The 21060-nt window shown below is 39.6% G+C and overlaps 1 protein-coding gene across 1 annotated transcript in view; it reads left to right on the top strand.

The window, feature by feature from the left end:
* LOC102371662 (glutamate receptor ionotropic, kainate 2) overlaps positions 1–21060 on the top strand; it is a 676963-nt gene that overhangs the window by 279960 nt on the left and 375943 nt on the right. The gene's annotated exons all lie outside the window — the stretch shown is intronic.

Genomic DNA, 21060 nt, shown 5'->3' with positions numbered 1-21060 from the left:
ATGTGCATTTCCCCAGAGACAAGTAGCAATGGCACATTATGCTCTGGCACATGGCAGGTTACCCCAGGTGGGGTAGAGGAGGCTGGGACCAGCAACTGCACTGGCCCTAGGAGCCTTACTTTGGAGTCTTGGGGGCCTCAGGGAGGTGCAGACACAGTGCTTCTGCAGTAGGAAGTGTGGCCGGCAGCTGGAGTGTGTCTTGAGCCAGTCAGGCTCTGGTTTTGGGCAGCACGTGATGCCATCACGTGTATTGTCCTGCTTTTTTTTTTTTTGGTATGGGTTTTTGGACCCCAGGATCTTCCCAGGGTCAAAAAAACCCCAGGCACTGCAAAGTAGTGCACATCCATGCTCACCTGGACACACTCTCTCTGTCTTATTTGGTATTACAAACAGTGACATACTGCATACCCTCAAATGCTGTAGCATGTATGCGAAGTTGTGATCTTGGAATTGACTCCAGGGTGATGGATCCTGATTTGATCAGTTCCTTGGGCCATGGCAATCAGCTTTTATTGATCCAATATAAAAACTATGGGAACATGGAGAAAGGATTAGCAATTTTGTTTTCTCCATCAGACTTGTTTCAATGTCATTTTCCTTGTACACAACCCCCATATACAGCCAATGATCAGTTCATTAGTAAATGCAAGGATATATTTGCTATGACATCCTTGTAATGCCAAGAAAAGTAGTAACACAAAGCCATTTATTGATCATCAGGGCCAGATGCAGTATCTTTATGATAAGTAGTTCTATGCAGATGCTGTAGCTAATGATATTCCCAGTTGCCGTATTTATCTAAATAAAGAAAGGTTCTATAAGAGTTGATCCTCATGGGCAAATTTATGGTAAAAAAAAAGTTTCAGACTTTATTTTGTGTACATACTTTATTTATTTTTATTTTCTTTCCAGGAGCTCCAACAAATACATACATGAACATATTTGCAAATACATACATGAATTGTAACATCCCTACTGAATTAGATATTTGTATTACTCTGTCCATCTAAGATAATGGGTGGAGTAATGATGGACAGCATACAGGGCTACATTAGTAGGAGCATTGACAGCATGTCAAGGAAAGTAATTATTTCACTCTGTTCTGCACTGGTTAGGCCAGATCTGGAATAACTCGTCCAGTTTTGGGCCCCACATTCTAGAAAGGATGTGGACAAGTGTCCAGTGGAGGGCAACAAAAGTGGTTAGGGAGCTGGGGCACGTGACTTATGAGGAGAAGTTTGAGGACCTGAGCTTATTTTTCTGCAGAAAAGAAGACTGAGGGGCGATTAATAGCAGCATTTAACTAACTGAAGGGTGGTTACAAAGAGGATGGAACTAGGCTATTCTCAGTGGTGACAGATGACAGAAGAAAAAGCAATGGTCTCAAGTTACAGCAAGGGAGGTTTAGGTCAGATATTAGGAAAAAACTTTCTCTCTAGGAGGGTGGTGAGCCACTAGAACAGGCTACTTAGAGAGGTGGTAGACTCTCTATCCCTGGAGGTTTTTAAGGCCTGACTCGAGAAAGCCCTGGCTGGAATGATATAGTTGGGGATGGTCCTATTTTGAGAAAGGGGTTGAATTAGATGACCCCCTGAGGTTCGTTCCAACTCTAATTTTCTGTGATTCTATGATTTTTAAGTAATAAAATGTGCAATGGCAGGATATTTCCTTTAAATTCTTTAAATGTGAAGAAGTTAAAATTAGTTAGATCTCTAAATTAAACAGTAGAAAGTAAGAAAGCCTCAAGCAAAACTGTGTTGCTTGAGATTAATAAATTCAGCTGCAGCATTAATGCACATGGTCCAGGTTTATCTTACTTGTTTTTAGTTGCTCTCAATAACAAATCAGTTATTAGCAAATATGAAGATATTACCTTTTAGCTATTTGTGCAAACAAAAGTAATTCAGTACTAGATTTTGACATTTGTATGGAATTCTGGCTGAAATAAATGGGACCAATGATGATTATTTTATTGTGTTAATAATGTGTTAGAACATCATTGGTATATGTGAAGATCATGATCTCCTTTATGTCAGTATAAATAGGCAGTAACTTCAAAGTTGACCATTTGGCTTAGTCGGACATAACATTCCCTTTCAGTGAAATTATTCCCAATTTATAGTGACGTCAGACTAGGACTCAAGGAATGAAAAAATAGAGAGCACCTATACACGTGCATCGGGGCTGCTCCGATGCCCCAGAGTCACATGTATCAGTATCCCTGCACTGAAAAATGGTGGTGGGGGTGCTTTACCTAAAGCTTATTTGACAGGTTTTAGTTAAAGTGTCCTTGCCACCATTTTTCAGGGCGAGGATGCTAATACACGTGATAGTCCAGTTGCTTTAAATAGAGCAGCTCCTCTAATTTAAGCACCTCTTCCCTGCCCCAGCCTCCTGGAGCACATGTATAAATGCCCAGAGTCGCTAAATAGAAAAGTCATTATGGTTTCACAAAATTGACTTAACATTAATTAGAGTTAAGGTTTTGTTTTTTTGTTTATTTTTCCAACTGAGTTGTTAGTTCATGTTCTTTTGTTTTAAAAACAAAGTGTGTTTCATGAGGAAACTTGATTTGTTATGTTTCCGCCATCTTATTCCAGGAGAAGATTCCAAGAACAGGAATCTTATGTGGACTTTTAAAAGCAAAAGTATAATGTTTGCGTATGTAATCATTTGCTTTTCTTAGTCTAGAGAAACATGTACTCATGTTAATTTTATTTTATTCAAAATTGGTTATGAATACCAATCTTGGGAATCAAAGTGTCTACCTCATCTAAATGAAGTTTTTTTTATTCTCTTGCTTAGAATTTGAATGCCAGGGGCTTATATTGATTTACACATAGGATCAAAGGAAGAACTCAATCAGTAATGCAGTGGGAGGTAAAGTGGTATTAGGACAGAATTTTCTCTAGTCATCTGAACTCCAAATATCATGGTTAGTACACAGCAATACTTGTACTTAAGAGCTCCTTTGGGCATAGAAATCAGAAGCAACTAGTCAACCAATTTCTATGTGAGGTTTAGTAAAGTCATTTCCTGTAAGATTAGGATGTTGCATGGAAAGATGCATTGTATATTCAGCAACCAGAAGTAACATTCTTGCAGTTCCATTTGTACTGACTTGCAGGAATATATGACATTTTGCAGGACTGGTAAGAAAATAAACTGCATAACAAATCCCATTTCATAATCACAAATATTGTGTGTCATGGCCAGCTCTATATCCCATGAACCACTTTAATCCTGAAAAGTAACATGTAGTTGCATTGACTGTATATCTTACAAATGGGTTCTCAAAGATGGGACTATGTAATATCTATTGAACCTCAATTACAATATCCTCCCACTGCCCATGAAAGTTATGACAAACATAAACATGTACTTTTTTAGCTCCAAGCTTTTTGCAATAATGATTGTTTTTAATGCAATATAACCAGATTATTATGAAGTAAGTTGTAGTGTTAGAAATCACAATGCTTTTAAATGAGGCAAATAGTGAAAATTGTTGCTTCATTTCCTATAAATTTTAGATAAATCTTGTTAACAGGAAACTGAATCAAGATGGAAATTTTGCATACTGTTAAATGAAGCAAACCTCCTTAGAGACAGTTACTACTACTTTTTCAGGGTCAGGATCTCTCCATTCTTTAAAACTCAAACACTTGTCTCTTCAGTTAAGAGTCTGTTGTGCAGCTGAGAAGAAATTGCTGCCTAAAGTAAAAGTAGCCGATTACAATATGTGTAATCTAACCTAGAATTTTTACATGTAGTTTACTGAAGTTTTGGCTTTGATGGAAAACTAATATAAAAGCTCAGGACTAGATTCACTAGAACATTCTTAGTGTTTTGTACTAGTCTGAAATATAACATGTTCATGAACATGGAGCACCCAGAGCCCGAGAATATTTTAGAATATATTTTCCTGCTGTGAAATCTCTTTAGAATAAAATGTCTTACTGAACATGTGTTTCAAAATATCACAGAAACAAATTTCCGTAGGAATGTCTTTGTCTGAATTTGCTATATTTATGGTTATTTTAACTTTGAAGAAGCACAAAGGTGCTGGAATGTACTGTTAAATCTTGCAATCGGACTGGCTCTAACAGCTTTAACTGTGGAAATGGCAGTACAATTATGAAAATAATTAAAAGAGTTCTTGTTCTGTTTCTCTGAATATTCGAAATAGTTTTCTCTTCACATATCACATTAGTCAGAGTTTTTACCAAACACACACAGGTATCTGGAACAGCATCACAGAGCCCTCAACACTTTGCATGTGGCTGAATATACACTTTTGCTAACTCTATGACATTCCAGTATATTTTATCTGTAACTTTAATGAAATTATTGGAGTTGAAAACATAATGACCACTAAATATGGAGAAATCACAACTGGAATGACTATTTTAAATTGTTATAAGACAATAATGATAATGTAGCATTTATACAATGCCTTTCATGCAACTGGTTCACAACTCAGAAACTTCTCCATTGTTTGACAGCAAAGACCAGCACAAGCAGAAGACTATTTGTTCACGGGAGAAAGTGAGGGATAATCTATGAAGCTGAGACTATATTTTACCGATGGAGGTGGACTATCTTGCCAAACTTAAAATAGCCCTTTTATTGGAATCAGTTCTTACTCCTCTGAAAAATGCTTTGACATTCCTGCAGTGCTCCTCAAAGCCACCCTGAGCCTTGTTGGTAAGGGCAGCTTATAAATTGAATAAACACATTAATTAATTAATTAATTAACGTGCAAGTTGTAAGTTTTGTATCTCATTTGAAGTGGGCATTTCCATCAGCAACATTTTCCCTATATCATAGTATATATGGGCAGATTTAGAATTTTGAAGAGGGGGAGTGGAGATGGTGAGTTATATCATCTCATATAAAAAGAACACATTTTTCTCATTAAAAATAAATTAGAAGCTTTACTAATATTCTAGGGGCCTAGACCTTTTTTGTTTAATTTAAGATGGTAGCAAAAAACAAAATAACTTCATTGTAATGTGTTAAAAACAATCTGTGTAACTCTGAAATAGGCACCTCGTTATTAGGAGCATCGAACAGACAGCAGAAATGCAGAACAATGGATAGTGTGACTGGTAGAACATCAAGACTATTAAAAAGGAGAGGGTCATTAACACCTGTGAAATGAAGAGTCTGGAAGGAATCAGGTAGATCATAATGAGCCATGAAGGCAATTGATTCCCTCAGTACTGCCTGACTAGAAATGCTTCTGCTACTGCCAGGCAGTTAGTTTTAAACTTTGGATAGACTGGGATTCAGTGGGGGCCGCAAGTATACCAGTGCACACCTCCCCGGATTCTCCCTGATATTATGGCATTGGTTCAATACTATTAATGTATTTACTGAATGCAAAATAGAGAAAGAGCATACATTATATCTGTTATGACTTTTTTTAAGGTATTTGGTAAAATTTTTAAAAAATGGAAAGAGGAAAAATGCATAACTGCCTAAATAATAATGCCTGAGATGTCAACTCACAGATAGGGTGAGCAGTATAAAAAGCAAGGAGCTGTAATTATATTTAAAAAGGTTCAAGAATTACTTGCACATAAAAGAACAATAAAGCTGACAAGACTGACAGTTAAGTTTGTGTGTCGCAATGTCACTGACAAAGAATTTGATCCAATATGAGCCTCTTTTAACTGTGTTTTATAAACTCATTAAATTGATCTTCTTTAAGGCTAATGTCTGGATTTGTTACTTGGATCCCATGCCTGTGTTGTAAAGTAAGAAACTTTATCCCTCCATGGATTACTCTGACATGCTGTCTGGGTGCTCTGGAATAAGGTGTAGTCCAGGGGTACAGGTTGTAGCCATGTTAGTCTAAGAACATAGGCAGACAAGGTTCTTCCGGTAAATCTGATATCTTGTATTAAACCAACGCTTTTTTTTTTTTTTATAAGAACAATTCTGGTATTGTTCAGTCACTTGAATTCCTCTTTCCTGGAGAGACTGCTGGGGAACAGCTTGGAGCAATGACTCTACTCCCAGAACCGGAGTGTGGGCATGAGGAAAATGACAGCACTACTCCAGAGCAAGGAGGAAACAGGAGGAGGACTGCAGAATCAGACACCTGAAATGGTGCAGTCTACAGGATCCCTTGCTTTGGGTCCTTTCTAAAGTTAGGATCTAGTTCTTAGTGAAATCTCTGAAAAAGCATCGCAACAAGACATATCTATTATTTAAATATAACTTCTTATTTTCACTTGTAGGTAGGATTGCACGACTATTGTTTTGCATTAGTCTGTAGTTTTTATTACCAAATTGACTAGTGATATATTAAAGCATCATGAGATCTGGGTCTGAATGGTGGGGGCCTGCTCCCTCCCCTCCCACCTCTGCTACTGCTGACTGTCACAACCCAAAGTTGTGATTTTCTTGTTTGTGTGTGCTTCGGCATTGCTAAATTGTGTTCCCGCTAAATTGCAGCTCTTTTGCACGGTGGAGTGTTCTGTTACAATTAAGAACCCACGTGCAGGAGCTTTTCCCGCCAGTTCTGTAGCCTTCTTTGCATCGTGCATTTCTTTTGCATTATAGTGATGCACGGTACAAGGAAGTTCCCGCCATTTGTATTGAGATTTCCGCCACATTATTGGCCGATCTTAATATAGGCACATGTGGCGGCTATTTAATTTATCGAACCCACGGAGCTTCAACAACTCCGGGGGACCTATTTACCGAACCCTCGGAGCCTTACCAACTCCGGGGCATATACCCTCTAGCCTCTCCCCATCGCCGATCGCAGTCCAGACGTATCCCTATCCTATGGACCCAATTGTCGAACCTACGGAGTCTTAACAGCTCCGGGGGACCTGGGAACCGAGTAACCCACGGAGATACAGCTGCTCCGTGAATGAGAATTGTTGAACCCGTGGAGCCTAAACCGCTCCGGGGTCAGGAACCGAGTCTATTAGAGTCCTCCACCGAGAACTCAAGCAGAGCTGTGCCTGGAAAGCTGACCAGCCTACACTGCGACCACCTTGGGTGTAAGTAAATAATCTTTTCAATCAACCATTACGCCTTTGTGACTGATTCTAGCTCGAGCGTACCATACCGTGCCGCGGTTTTCTCCGGCCCCGCGTGCCCGGGCTGCTGGCCACAGCCTGTGTGCACAAAGATGGGTCCGGCTCGCCCCTGAGATCGGGAGCCGGCCCGCACACTGACAATTGGCTGCTCATAGTGGGGTAAGGCTGGAGAATGGAGTTGCGCTGGCCAGCCAAGCTGTGGACCAGTGCGGGAAAATCCTCCCATGTAGGACCCTCTCCCAGTTGTGCAGGCTCAGGTCTAGGGGCCTGTTCTAGGAAGGGGTCTTCTGTTTCTCTCCCCCCCCCCAAACCCCATGCTGCTACCGGCAGCTGGCTGCTGGTGCAGGGGCAGGGCTAAGGAGCGGGCCACACTGGCTAATCAGGGGCAGCCAGTTGCTCAGCTAGGCTCTGCATTTTCTGCCAGCCTGCCAGGAGGCCTGTGGGAGTACCCTGAACCTGCTGGCCTCAACCAGCACAGGCAGCCTGTGTTCCCTCTCCCACCAAAGGGTGAATATCTGTTCTGTTTGCTTCTGACCTAACCTAAGGTGCTTAAAGCACAAAATTTAGACTGCTTTCACCTTGGACTTTTTGAACATCTGTACTTAGCCATAATAATTAGGTTAAACCAGAGTATAGCTCGGTATTGGAATCATTTTATTTTTTAGAGATTCTGTTTGACCTAAAAGGGATGTGCCTTCACTAGCTGGCTCTGCTTTAATCCACATGGCCATGTGAACTCCTCAGAAAAGAGCAAAGCTTCAGTGTATGTATATATAAAGAGATAGCATATCCTCAAATAACATGCTTCATTTGTTAGCACATTGTGTGTCATTGTTATTCAGCCACAAGACCTCATGAATTTTATCTAGTTATCAAGAAAGAAATTAGATTCCTTGTGTCTATTATCAGTATACAGTTCAGCAGCTCATCACAAGCTTCAGGTTCCTTCATGCTAATATAAGTGTCTCAAATGCCTTTAAATGAGTCATGCTGCCAGCGAATCAACATAAGAATACTACAATGTTGACTGAAAAGTGTCTATTCCATTCTACTACAGAAATAAATAAAAATAAATAGAACTGTGACCATTATCATTATATCTGTGTATGGTTGGATACCTGAAAGAAAGGAAATGGGATCATATTACAGTTTAAATTGCATTTGATGATCTTTAGAGAAGATGTAGCTAAGGCTGCAGTTCATTACATGCACATGCTCTTACCTACTGTTATACAGACACATACATACTTGCATGCACACACACACACTCGCACACAAAGTTATGCTCAAAGAAAGGGTATTAAATAATGCTAAAATAATGGTCTCAGGTTGTAACTGGTAAGATACTACCATAGAAAGCCTATGAGGAAACTAATGTATCTGTATTCACTTCAGTGCTTGGATGGCATGCAGCGTATAAGGTTTGACAACACACACTGATGAGGCCAGACAGAAATATTGAATACTTGTCCATTCAGTGAGACCATCCATCCTGTGCACTGAATGAGTCAGGATTCCTGGGGAAAAAATTGAACAGTTTATGATCATATAAAGAATGCCTGTATAATGGTGTATATGGACAAGGGGGCTGAATGAAGGATGCACAGATTAATTAAATTGTGTTATTTCCTGACATCTGAGTGCTTTATTTGCACCCTTAATATTACTTTAATGTAGTTTAAAAAATGTTATATATAAAATAGACATGGAATGCTAACACCTCATCTTGATTTTTTCTGTTTTGTTATTAAACCAGTATCTGCATATAAGACCAGACATGGATCTGACTCTTAATACATCAACTTTACGTATTACAAAAATGTGTCTAAATGAAGTCTAAATGGAAGTAATAAATAAGAGAGTAAAAAGTTTTTCTTTGGATTTATGGTAATATCAGATGACCTTTAAAACCCAGGAAAATCTCTGCTTATTAGGATGCCCCCAAGTGCTAATCAATTTTTTTTCCTTGCAGAAGTACATTTTATTCCAAATGTTCTAAATCCTTTTAAACTCCTCAGAAGGAGTTACTGGACAGGTGAGCCAGTGAAATAGCATTAAAGTAAGAGCTGAGTTGTTTGTCTTCAGTCAGAGACTGTAGTGCAGTACTTTTGTGGCCTCCTTCTCTCCCAACAATGCTTCCTAGGCTAGGGACAGAAGTTACACATAAACTGGTTTAAGTGATCAGAAACTGGTTTAAATCTGTAACAGAACAGAAGCTCAGTGCACATAAACCAAATGACTGAAATTGGTTTTAGATAAACTTGGTTTAATGTAATATCAGACTTAACTGATTTGAGTCAAACTGGTTTATGAAAGTCCCAGACCCCTTCCTGATACCAGTTAAATCACAGTCCCCCAGCATCCCAGCATTTTGCAGCCCTGGGATGGGCTGTGCAGTCTGCTCCAGAGAGCAAGGCTGGCCCTGCTCCTTTGTTCCATAGCTGGAGCAGTGAGAGCTGGCTGACAAGGAGGTGGGAGGGGGACAAGCCCAGCTGGGGTGCAGTCCAGTCTACGGGGGGGTGGGGGGACTGCCTCCACCCAGGAAAACCCTGACTGGGGTCTGCGGCCAGTCAGGGAGTCTAAACACCCCTTCCCCTGATCAAACTTACTGATGGCTGAACCTGTGGACTACAAATCCCAGGGGCACCTGGAAGCAGGAAGAGGAAGTGATGAGCTACCCTGCAGAGTCCTGCTGCTGTAATTCTGGGCTGCAAATCCCAGAGACCTCAGGGGCAGCAGGAAAAGGAAGTGAACACAGCCAGAGAGCTGTGCTCTAGCACCCTATGGCTTGTGGCCTGAGTCATTGCTGCATGTGGCTTTATTTCCTGAATGACTGTTCACTTCTGTTTCAATTTAATCTGTGCATTTTAGGCTAACCTACAAAGACTGAATTGATTCAGCCTCAGGCTTTTTGACTGTCCGTACCTTATCCCACTGTATACCCCGTAATTCACCTAATATAAATCTTTTCTTGTGTTATCAAAACCCTTGTAGGCACACCCCAAAAACTGTCCTAAAGATGCACCCATCCCTTTCTGCTGCTAGCTTGCCCAAATTTTTTGCTTTGAATTATCAGTGCTGCAATTCTCAACCAGGGTACGTGGAACCCTGGAGTGCCTTGAGATCCTTCCAAAGATACTATGGAGTTCCACATAGTATTAGCACAGTGCAAACTGACAGATGTCAGTTAGGAATGCATGGTGTTAGAAACTTTCTGACTTCTGGGCTTTCTGAGTTATTTGCAATAGAAAAGTTGCTCTGTTATTTTTCCACAGTCAAAAAATGAGTGAAAACTAAGAGCTGCCAATTTCTGAGGGGTCTGTCTTGAGTGTAGTGAGGGGTTCCTTGGGTCTGAAAAGGTTGACAACTGTTGCTTTAGTGATTGTATTTTACAGGGAAAAGTGTATGCCTGTTTTTAACTTGAACTGTGGCAATTTTGTTTGTCAGAAAAGTAGATAAAGCTCCAGGTCATTTCTTTTGGTAAGATCCTAATTGTGTAAAGTTCTTAGAATTTGTATGTAGTTTCACAGCTTTTCCAGATTAGCTAGCAGCTGTAACTGCTGAAACTAGCAAGCCAAGTCTCCACAGGCCAATTTGTTGTGATGTTATGCTTTCAACATGTCGTCTCCCCATTAACTGTGCACCAGCAGGAACCCAGAGGTTGTTAAAAAGTATACTTCAGTGCTAGTCAAACAATATACATGACCTAGAGGCCTCTGTAACCATTAACATTATATTATTTACCTATTTCTGTTTACGGATTATTCCAGTGGGATAATACCCTGTGGGAAGACATGCTAGGAGAAAAAATCCCTGTCTAAGTAAGTATGAGCCATCAAGTAGGCCAAGATTAAATAATGAGGCCTTCAACAGGCTGTAATGGAATAACATTAAGTCTTTTGAGTTCACTGGGCAGTTAGATGCACTAATGGAGGCACCATGCTGGGAAAGCGTACATTTTAGTTGGAATTTCTTATGAGGGGGTGATTGCACATTATGATATGAATAGCTGTGCTAAACGTATGGAAATTTTCTGCCAGAAAATGAGAAGATTAAGGCCCCCTCTACCAGATAACGGCTCACTGGAGGAATGTAATAGTGGTAAAGTAAAATCTGAAAACAGATGATTTCCCATTTAATAGTCCATTGACTTTCCTCCTAGAGTCATCGCCTCCACTGAGATGGCTATGCTCTTTATTTTCATTTCACAATCAAGTTCAAGCTGTTTTGATATGGCTTGGAATGGCATTTTTTCCGTAGAAAACAGGTTTCATACATTAAAGTTTGATGCTTTTCCAACTCAGGTTTAGTTACTGATTTCAGTAAGATTTTTTTGCTAGAGTATTTTCAGAGTAGATGCTGCATAATACATCAGGTTGTTTTATTCAGTTTTTCCATCCATAAATGTCACAAGTCTCTCCAATGTAAATTCAGAAATCTTCTGCTATACATTTATGTCTTGAAGGGTTTAATATTTCCTACATAGTTTTTTTCCCCATCCTCTATACATTTTATCTGCAATTAATTATTAAGCTTTTAGTGGGATAAATTATTTGGCTTTGTGACTGATATCTGATGAAATGGTCTACTTTTAGAATATAATAGAAGTGCAGTTCTCTAGAAAATATGGTAAAGAAGCCTTCTTTGTTTTACTTACCTTGTCTCCCTTCCCTCTGCTGAGGTATCAGACTGTACCTTTAATCTTCTTGACTTCCAAATTATAAACTACTATTGAAAACATCCCAAGATTTTCTTTCTCATAATCTAGAGGCCACCATCTCTGCTTTTGAGATTCTGCATTCTAGATAAGTTATTAGTAGTGGGAAGGTGAACAAATAACTACTACATATAAAAAGTAGCCATTGCTCACAGTGACTGAAATGGTCATCATTTCCATTGCTTCGGGTGTTTCTAAATCAGGATGCTCTATAGCCAGTATAAAAGCACCCCTCCAGTCCATTGATGGGAGTGTTTTTGTTTGTTGGGTTCTTTGCTCTATTTTCAATAACGACCTATTTTGCATAATTAATATTGCTCCTTAAAGACTGTTTGTAGAAACAGAAGATTTGTTTCAAGCACTGGAAAAAAGGCAAAAGTCACCGAATGACACTTTTACAGTGTTCAGGATGAGAAATACCTTTTTTTCCCATCAATTTTGTGTCAATTTAAATAAATATATCCAATTGCACATTATAGTAATGAAATAAAAGAAAACATAATTATGAGGTGTATCTAGTAGAAGCATTTGAACACAAAGGGCTAGAAGGCACTTTTCCCTTGCATGATGTGAGGTGTAGTTTTAATTATTACTCCCCTAGAACTTGGAAGGGTGCAAAGAATATTTAGTTCTATTGTTCCCAGGATGCCATGCCACTCTGATGACAAAGAAAAGGTAGGGACATGAGACTTTCTATTTCCCTTTGTGCTGGCATAATGAGGGACAGGTCTGCGCGTACACTTTCCTTGTACTCCTTGCTACCCTACCCTGGCTTGTATCTTTTGCATCTTTTTGGAATGAGAACTTTATTTCTTTTTCTTATTCAGCAGTCTGCTCTTCCCCTCTTTATATAAGGTTATCTTTTGGCAAACTTCAGTTTTTATAATCAATAAAGTTAAGTATCATATTAATCACTACATCTACTCTCCACTCTGAAACCTTAATTCAGTGTTTTTTTAAATAGGTATTGGTAGTGTATATTTTCTGCACTTTACTATATACTGAAGAATATAGAGTAGGAAAAACTTATAGTGAGACAGTTTATGAGTAGACCTTTTGTTATATTACAACACTGTATGGTCACAGTTGTTCATTCTAAAATCTACTGATATTTAGTTTGAAGAAATACCAGTGGAAATCACTTGGAAAAGGAGAAAGTTGTGTGTGTGTGTGCGTGTGTGTGCTTTTCAAGGAGCTATAATGTGAAGATGATAAAAAAAAAAATTACTGGGTGGCAATTGGAATTCCTGGTATATTATGCTTGTCTGAAAGTGTAATGCTGTTTTTTTATCAACAAAACTCCAAAGTATACAAGTAATCAACGTGTAGTGTTGTTTTGCTTTTGATCCATTTTATGTACAAGATTCATGTTTCATTCATAGAGATAGCTAGACTGATTTATTTCAAGGTAATACTAATACTATTTTATGGATTACCTAGGAGGCAGACAATTATGAAAACTAAGATCTCTCACTTTCCACCTTCTAAAACCCAATGTGTCCATAGGCTCCTGGTTTGTCACTTATGCTTTAATAAACTTGAATAGCTTTAAAAGCTAGTATTTTTAATAGTATTTAAGAATACTACCTTATGCATTAAAACAAAATGAATTTAGCTTTGCACTGGTATAGAAAATGTGCTGTTCCATAGCCCCTTAAAGAGAGAAATTTGATTCTGGGCAGTGATTTGGGATTATGTATTCCCATTGGTAATAATTACCTTGGCTTTCCTTTAGATTCATATATCCTATAAGCAAGGAGGGTTTACAAGAAAAGGCAGTTGTTCCTCATGAAGCCCATAAAATCTGAAAAAAGTAATAAGATTTAGAGTTACCTTTGTGCTCTTTGCTGGTGGATTGGCAGCTGGGAATGACAGAAATTCTGCTGTAGGCATTACTTACACTGCTGTCTTGGCACTATTGCTGTGACTATCACAGTAAACATCCCAAAGTTATGTATAGATCACCAGGGATGATTCTAGGTTTTCATTAGAGTCAACAGGTATAGCAAGTTGGTTTTAATATATAACTGAACTGATTGGTAAATTTATCTATCTCTTAGGAGAAGTTTGGACTGTATGTGTATGCCTGTGTGTGCACACACACACACACACACACACACACACACACAAACATATGCATATATATAGGTGTGTGTGTATGTATGTGTATATGTATGTATACATATTTGGTACATACAGTTGTTTGTCCCACCCAGTCTACGTTTATGTGCTTGCTTTAAGATGCATTAGCATAGACTGAGAGTGGTGTGTACAGGTAGCCAAAGTAAGCAACTTTGGGTGGGGAAAGGAGCAGGCAGCAACGGGGAAGGCTAGCAGGTCCGTGGTGTGGGAGAGGGGTTGCAGGATCAGGGTGGAGCTGGAAGGTCTAAAGTCGGCTGGGTTGCCGGCTTGGATGTGGATGGCAGGGGACTAGAAATAGCTTGGGCAGGGCCGGTGGGGTGGGGGTAGGAAGAGCACAGCCCAAGGGCTAGGGTGACTGGCTGGGATTTCCCAGATCTGGGGCTGTACTCCAAATGCATATAGGTGTTCAATAGATCAGGTTAACCCACCCCCAACCCATAGGTCAATCTCAGTGCCTGGATGTACCCGTAGTGTGTGTGTGTGTACACAATGTTAAAATAGTAACAGTACTTAATAGCATGGACATTTGTCATGTGTTATTAGTTTGATTACTTCATTAATTGAAATTAATTGCTCTTACAGCAAGGTTTACATTTTATGAGCTACTGTTATTTAGACCTGTTCAGATTCTGTTTGTTCTAAAAATATCATAGGGTATTGCTGCATTTTTTACCTTTAGTTAAACTGTTAGGAATAGCACTGAAGTAAGTTAGGTGGATGTGCCTACTTGGCAAAGGGCTTCTTGTGCTGAGTGTGACTGAACAATAGTTTTTAATTCCATTCCATTGTTAAAAGAACAAAATAAGAGAGTTATTCTCATTTTCCAGTAGTACTTGGGGTATATGATGCATGCACACCTGCTGCTCTGAGAGGAAAGAGATCATTCACATATCTTCATTTTTTCTATTGCTATGTACAAGACATTCCACTTATGTGCAGACTTGTTTAATGCAGGAAATCATTTTTGAAGGACAAAAACAAGATGTCTTCAATAATATATTAAAATCAAAGCTTACTTTATTGACTTTTTGTTTTAGTGAGTATTTACTGGACATTAGTAGTGTACATAGACCACAGAGATATATTGATGAAAAGACTGTTTCTTATTCTTCTGTAAAATACATTTATTCTGAAATTGTCAGATCTCAGTTATTTTATTTTATTTTTTTTTTGTCAAAATCTTCAGTGGAATGTCCTTCAACCTTTTCTTTTTCAGAACAAAATTAAAATTGTTGTGCTAGGGAATCCATTATTCAGTTACTTCACTAATCTCCTTCAGATTAAAAAAAAAATGCTGGCCTGACCTGACAGATTCAGTTCGTCTACAAAATGCACCTCTACTGTATGTTCTGCCTGATAATAAAATTATCAGACCTCTTTAATGGACACGAATGTTGCCTGACAGGCAGTCTTGATAGTATATTAGAGGTTTCCTTACATTATCTTGCCAATATGCCTAACCACTCTTTGGAGTAGTTGCCTCCATGTCCATATGCTTGGCAAGTCTACTGGGTGAGAGAAAAGTGATTTCAGTTGTAGTTGTGATTTCCTGATCTTAGATACCAGCCTATTGGGACTTCAACTGGTATAAGCAGTTAATTACATATAGACATTGTATATGTAATAGATTATGAACAGCCATCAGAGAAGGTAGAATGCATTAAATAATACGTAGAGAAAATGAGAAACTATCATTATTCACACAACATGCATAATCCATTGGTATGCTTGCTATTTCCCTTTCCTCTTTGAACATCACATTGCGTATAGCAGATTAAAGTTAGGAGGAACACACCTGAGTTTTTAAAATTTAGCTTGAATCATAAATGGACATAATGATGGGCACGTCCTCATAACCTTCAGATGTTTACAACACACCAACACACCTGTACAACATAAATGACAGTTTTGGGAGAAGTAAGGATAATGCAAACAGGATCGAGCTAAAAAATTGTGCTGCATTTTGTTTCATAAAGTTCATTAACACTTGCTGTTTGCCACTGTGAATGTAGCGTTCATGAAAACACGCCTAAGAAACCATCATACAAATGAATGAACAACTCTTTTTCAATCTATTAAAGTTACATTTGTAGACATTGTTTTTGGAACAGTCACAGAAAAACCCTTTTTCTGCTGTATTCCTTTGTGTGGTATCCATCAAGTTATCTTAGCATGAAAGGAGGGAGCCTTTTGTAGTACACAATTAAGGAATGTAAAGTTGAAACACAGAGCAAAATATAATTCTAAAGGCATACTGGATAAAATACTGAAAAAAGTCAGGCTGGAAACAAGCGTTGAAAAACTTGGACATTATCTAGATGTGCATAAATTTGATGCAACTCCATGGATTTTAAATCATAGCTTTGCTGAACACCAGCTCACATGTACTCTACAATTCTGAATACCTCAGGATCAAAGGGGACATGTTTGGGGAGAGAGTGCATATATAGCCCACAAGCAAATTCTGCTCATGCAGAAAAATCTGCTCACTAGAGGGATGTCTTATTCCATCTCAAAGCTACAGAAGTTAATAGAGATTGGAGGAGTCAGCATGGGAAGGAATAAGGGCATGATACGAAGGTCATATTTTTGTGAATAAATTCCAATTTCCAAACCTGAGTGTACATAATTGTGTCAGTTTATATATAAAAGCAATAAGAAAACCATGAGAGTGCCTTAAAAAAATCACAATTCTATTTAAATACAATAATTATAAATTGGGGACTACTGCTATTTTCTTAGCCTCTAGCCTTCATGTTTTCCAGCTTCATTTTGCAATGATGAAGTTAAAAAGTAGCATAACAAGAGAAAGCTGAGAGTTGGATGAAATAGCATAAGTCTAGGCCCAGGGGTATTAAGAAAAATGCTGAGCTTGTTCATGATAAAATTATGAGGTCTGAAAACATCAGAAATGTCTCATTGGCAGTACCTTAGCATTAAGGCAATGATTCCAACAGGGACTCAGCTACGCAGGCCATGTACACAACCTCCTTTAGAAAAGTCTGCAATGTTTGGATTCTGACTCTGCCCATTTATGTCCAAATCAAAACAATGTGACTGTTTTAATAGAAAAATCAATGTCTGAAAGATTTAGATTAATATTTTGATAGTTTGTGTTGCGAGAGAGATTGGTGTTTACAAAACGCGTATTTTAAGTCAGTGCTACAGTCTTTCTCATTAACCATTCAAATATAACTGGCCTTGCATATTTGCACATAAGATCTTTAAGTTGCAAAATGTTTCCTACAAGGAACTATTCTAATGGAATAATTCTCTATGTAATTAGCCTGCAAGGAGTAGAAGATATATCTGGCATCAAGAAGTGGGAACTCAGTGGGTGCGTCTATACGTGTATTAATGCACCATTCATTGTTACTGTGCATTAAGTTTAGTACCTCTAATATGAGGTTCTAACTAAATGAACAGTAATCAGCACTACTGCACAGTAGCACTGGTACATGGTCTTTTTTGTGACGCTTAATGTGCAGTAGACTTCTACTGTACATTAGCACAGCTTTTGCTGTGACATGCTAATGTGCAGTAGACTGTTCTACTGCCTATTAAGCATCCTGTGTTGATGCGCCCAGTGGGAAATAATGATATTTAATTAATTGTAGGGCTCCATCTTGTCTTTGACTAAATGTTTCCCATGTTTTGTTAAAAGCTATGTAATATTGAAATGTATATATTTCACCATGTGCACTGTTCAACACTGGGTGCATCTACACGTGCTTTACTGTGAATCTGGCTAACTAGCTTCTCAGTAAAATGTCATTGTCTACACGTGCACTGGTATTAGGGTGCAGTAAATTAATGAATTCCACTGTAGGATAGTACTATTGAGGATGGTACTGTTTTACAGCAGAATAATTTACGCTGCCAAACTGTATGTGCAGACAGTGAGCAGGGCTGGATGGACCAGGAGGATGGCCTGCCTGCTGCTTAGCCCCATGCTGTAGTACCCTCATGCCCCAGCCAGCCTCTCTGCCACCTGATGCTGCCACCTGGAGCCCACAGTTGACCCCCTCAGGCCCTCTGACAGCCTGGGGCTGCTCTGCCCTGTATGTGTAAATGCTGCATCTGGGAGCAGCTGACTCCAGTGTAAACTGTGCCATAGTTTACTGCATTGCACTAATAGTGCTAAGTGTCAGTGCGCCCACTATCTACAGAGTGGGGCAAATTCTGTTCTAATTTATGTCCATGTAAACCTTTATTGAGATCATAGATTCATAGATTCATAGATGTTAGGGTCGGAAGGGACCTCAATAGATCATCGAGTCCGACCCCCTGCATAAGCAGAAAAGAGTGCTGGGTCTAGATGACCCCAGCTAGATACTCATCTAACCTCCTCTTGAAGACCCCCAGGGTAGGGGAGAGCACCACCTCCCTTGGGAGCCCGTTCCAGACCCTGGCCACTCTAACTATGAAGAAGTTCTTCCTAATGTCCAATCTAAATCTGCTCTCTGCGAGCTTGTGGCCATAATTTCTTGTAACCCCCGGGGGCGCCTTGGTGAATAAAACCTCACCAATTCCCTTCTGTGCCCCCGTGATGAACTTAAAGGCAGCCACAAGGTCGCCTCTCAACCTTCTCTTGCGGAGGCATAGATCAGCAGGATTGGATGGGACCTCAGGAAGTTAAGTTAGAGCAATACTCTACTCAAGGCAGGATCATCCCTAACTAAACTATCACAATCAAGTGCTGCGGCGCCCAGAATTGCACGCAGTACTCCAACTGCGGTCTGACCAGCGCCCGATAGAGGGGAAGTATCACCTCCTTGGACCTATTCGTCATGCATCTGCTGATGCACGATAAAGTGCCATTAGCTTTTTTGATGGCTTCGTCACACTGCCGACTCATGTTCATCTTGGAGTCCACTAGGACTCCAAGGTCCCTTTCCACTTCCGTGACACCCATGTCCAAACACCTACAAATGAGTCATGCGATAAACCCAGAGAATTCAATAGGAACCCAAAGCATCGAAACCATTTTGGACCTGTTGTGGTCTGAGTTTTGCACAACAGAAAAAAATGAATAGAAGCTAGGAGCTGGCATTTTCTGAACAGTGCTGTGAGTCTAAAGAAGTCAAGAACAACTGATTTAGGACATGACCCAAGCCCAAGCTCAGAACATGCAGCATTCTCAGGCAGTAGCAACAGGGATTTCAGTTGGCCTATGGGAGACTCAGTTAGCTCAGGGAGGAGAAGGAGCAAGAAGTGCTGGGGGGATTTGGGATACAGAGAAAGAAGAGGGAACAGGGATCTTCAGGGTGATCTGCTGGGGTAAGGAAACAATGAATGGAACTGGAAAAAGAACAGGAAATACCAGTGAGTTTGGGATTTTGATGGGAAGGTAAAAGTGGGACATGGGCCCATCAGTCCATGGCAGGGCCTGCTATGATAGCAGAAGGGGCAGCTTGAGCTGGGTTATTGCAGAAGGCATTATTTACCTTTTCTATATAGTTTTGGACACCCATTTTCTGCTGTACATAGCTGAACAGCTATGTACCATTAATGACAAGTTATGACTATCTTTGTTTTATCTGTCAAGCATTATCTCAGCTAGCTCAGACAAAGTCAAAACAGAGATAAGATACATGAGGGAAGACATTTCCGAAATAAAACTAACCTGCTCTTGCCAGTCACAGTGTTAGTTGGCAGCTCCATTTGACAGCAACAATTTCCTGTGCCTTTCAATCTCCTTCACTCTGATCCAAACTCACTGCCTTCAGTGTTTAATTCTTCTTTATAAATTGGGCCATTTTTTAAAAATAAAAGGCAACTCCAAATAACAATAAGCTTTTTAAAGACTCTCACTGACAATGTTTGAATATTGCATTTTCAAGTAAACATATCGGGCCAATTTGTTTTCAGAACTGGAAACAAAAATGTGCCCACGCAATGTACATGCAGAAAAATCCACATAACTAGAACAATGGCAAGAATATTGGCTAGTATAAATCTGTTTAGTTCCATTGACTTCAGATGAACTGTGTAGTAGTGAATTGCTACTACAATTAAAGGCACTGCTTAGTTGATTGCAGGGAAAAAAAACAAGTAAAAATGGGGGTGGAAAATATATAGAGAACAGTATACATTATAATATACATTAAAATAGATACTGCAATGATATTATAATATGAATTATAATGTACAGCAGATGTTGATTTATATTTGCTTGAATCAATGCTATTTTCTGACTGGGAATACGAACTTCAGTTCAAGTCATTCACATCTAACCTGATAGAAGGGGACTAACAAACATGAGTAGACATGTGGGAAATGTACCCACGAACAGAGGGGGAGTTGTGCAGATGACACAAACCCAAGGAGATATGCTAGAAGTCTATAAAATAATGACTGTACCAATGAAAATAAATTGGTAGTTGGTTTATACCTTTTCTCACAATGAAAGAATGAGAAGCAACACATGAAAGTGAAAGGAAATGCATTTAAAACCGAGAAAAGGAAATGTTTTTGAACACAGCACGTTGTTAATCTGTGGAACTCATTGCCACAAGGAAGCATTGGGATGAACTGTTTAGGAGAATTTATGTGAAAGCACCCAGTTACCTCTGTGTGTGTGTGTGTGTGTGTGTGTGTGTGTGTGTGTGTGTGTGTGTGTGTGTGTGTGTGTGTGTGAGAGAGAGAGAGAGAGAGAGAGAGAGAGAGAGAGAGAGAGAGAGAGAGAGAGAGAGAGAGAGAGAGAGAGAGAGAGAGAGAGAGAGAGAGAGAGAGAGAGAGAGAGAGAGAGAGAGAGAGAGAGAGAGAGAGAGAGAGAGAGAGAGAGAGAGAGAGAGAGAGAGAGAGAGAGAGAGAGAGAGAGAGAGAGAGAGAGAGAGAGAGAGAGAGAGAGAGAGAGAGAGAGAGAGAGAGAGAGAGAGAGAGAGAGAGAGAGAGAGAGAGAGAGAGAGAGAGAGAGAGAGAGAGAGAGAGAGAGAGAGAGAGAGAGAGAGAGAGAGAGAGAGAGAGAGAGAGAGAGAGAGAGAGAGAGAGAGAGAGAGAGAGAGAGAGAGAGAGAGAGAGAGAGAGAGAGAGAGAGAGAGAGAGAGAGAGAGAGAGAGAGAGAGAGAGAGAGAGAGAGAGAGAGAGAGAGAGAGAGAGAGAGAGAGAGAGAGAGAGAGAGAGAGAGAGAGAGAGAGAGAG

This window comes from Alligator sinensis, unplaced genomic scaffold (genome assembly GCF_000455745.1).
Source record: "Alligator sinensis unplaced genomic scaffold, ASM45574v1 scaffold394_1, whole genome shotgun sequence".
Classification (NCBI taxonomy): Eukaryota; Metazoa; Chordata; order Crocodylia; family Alligatoridae; genus Alligator; species Alligator sinensis.
Note: the sequence above shows the minus strand (reverse complement) of the source record. Positions and strands in the feature narration are given on the sequence as shown.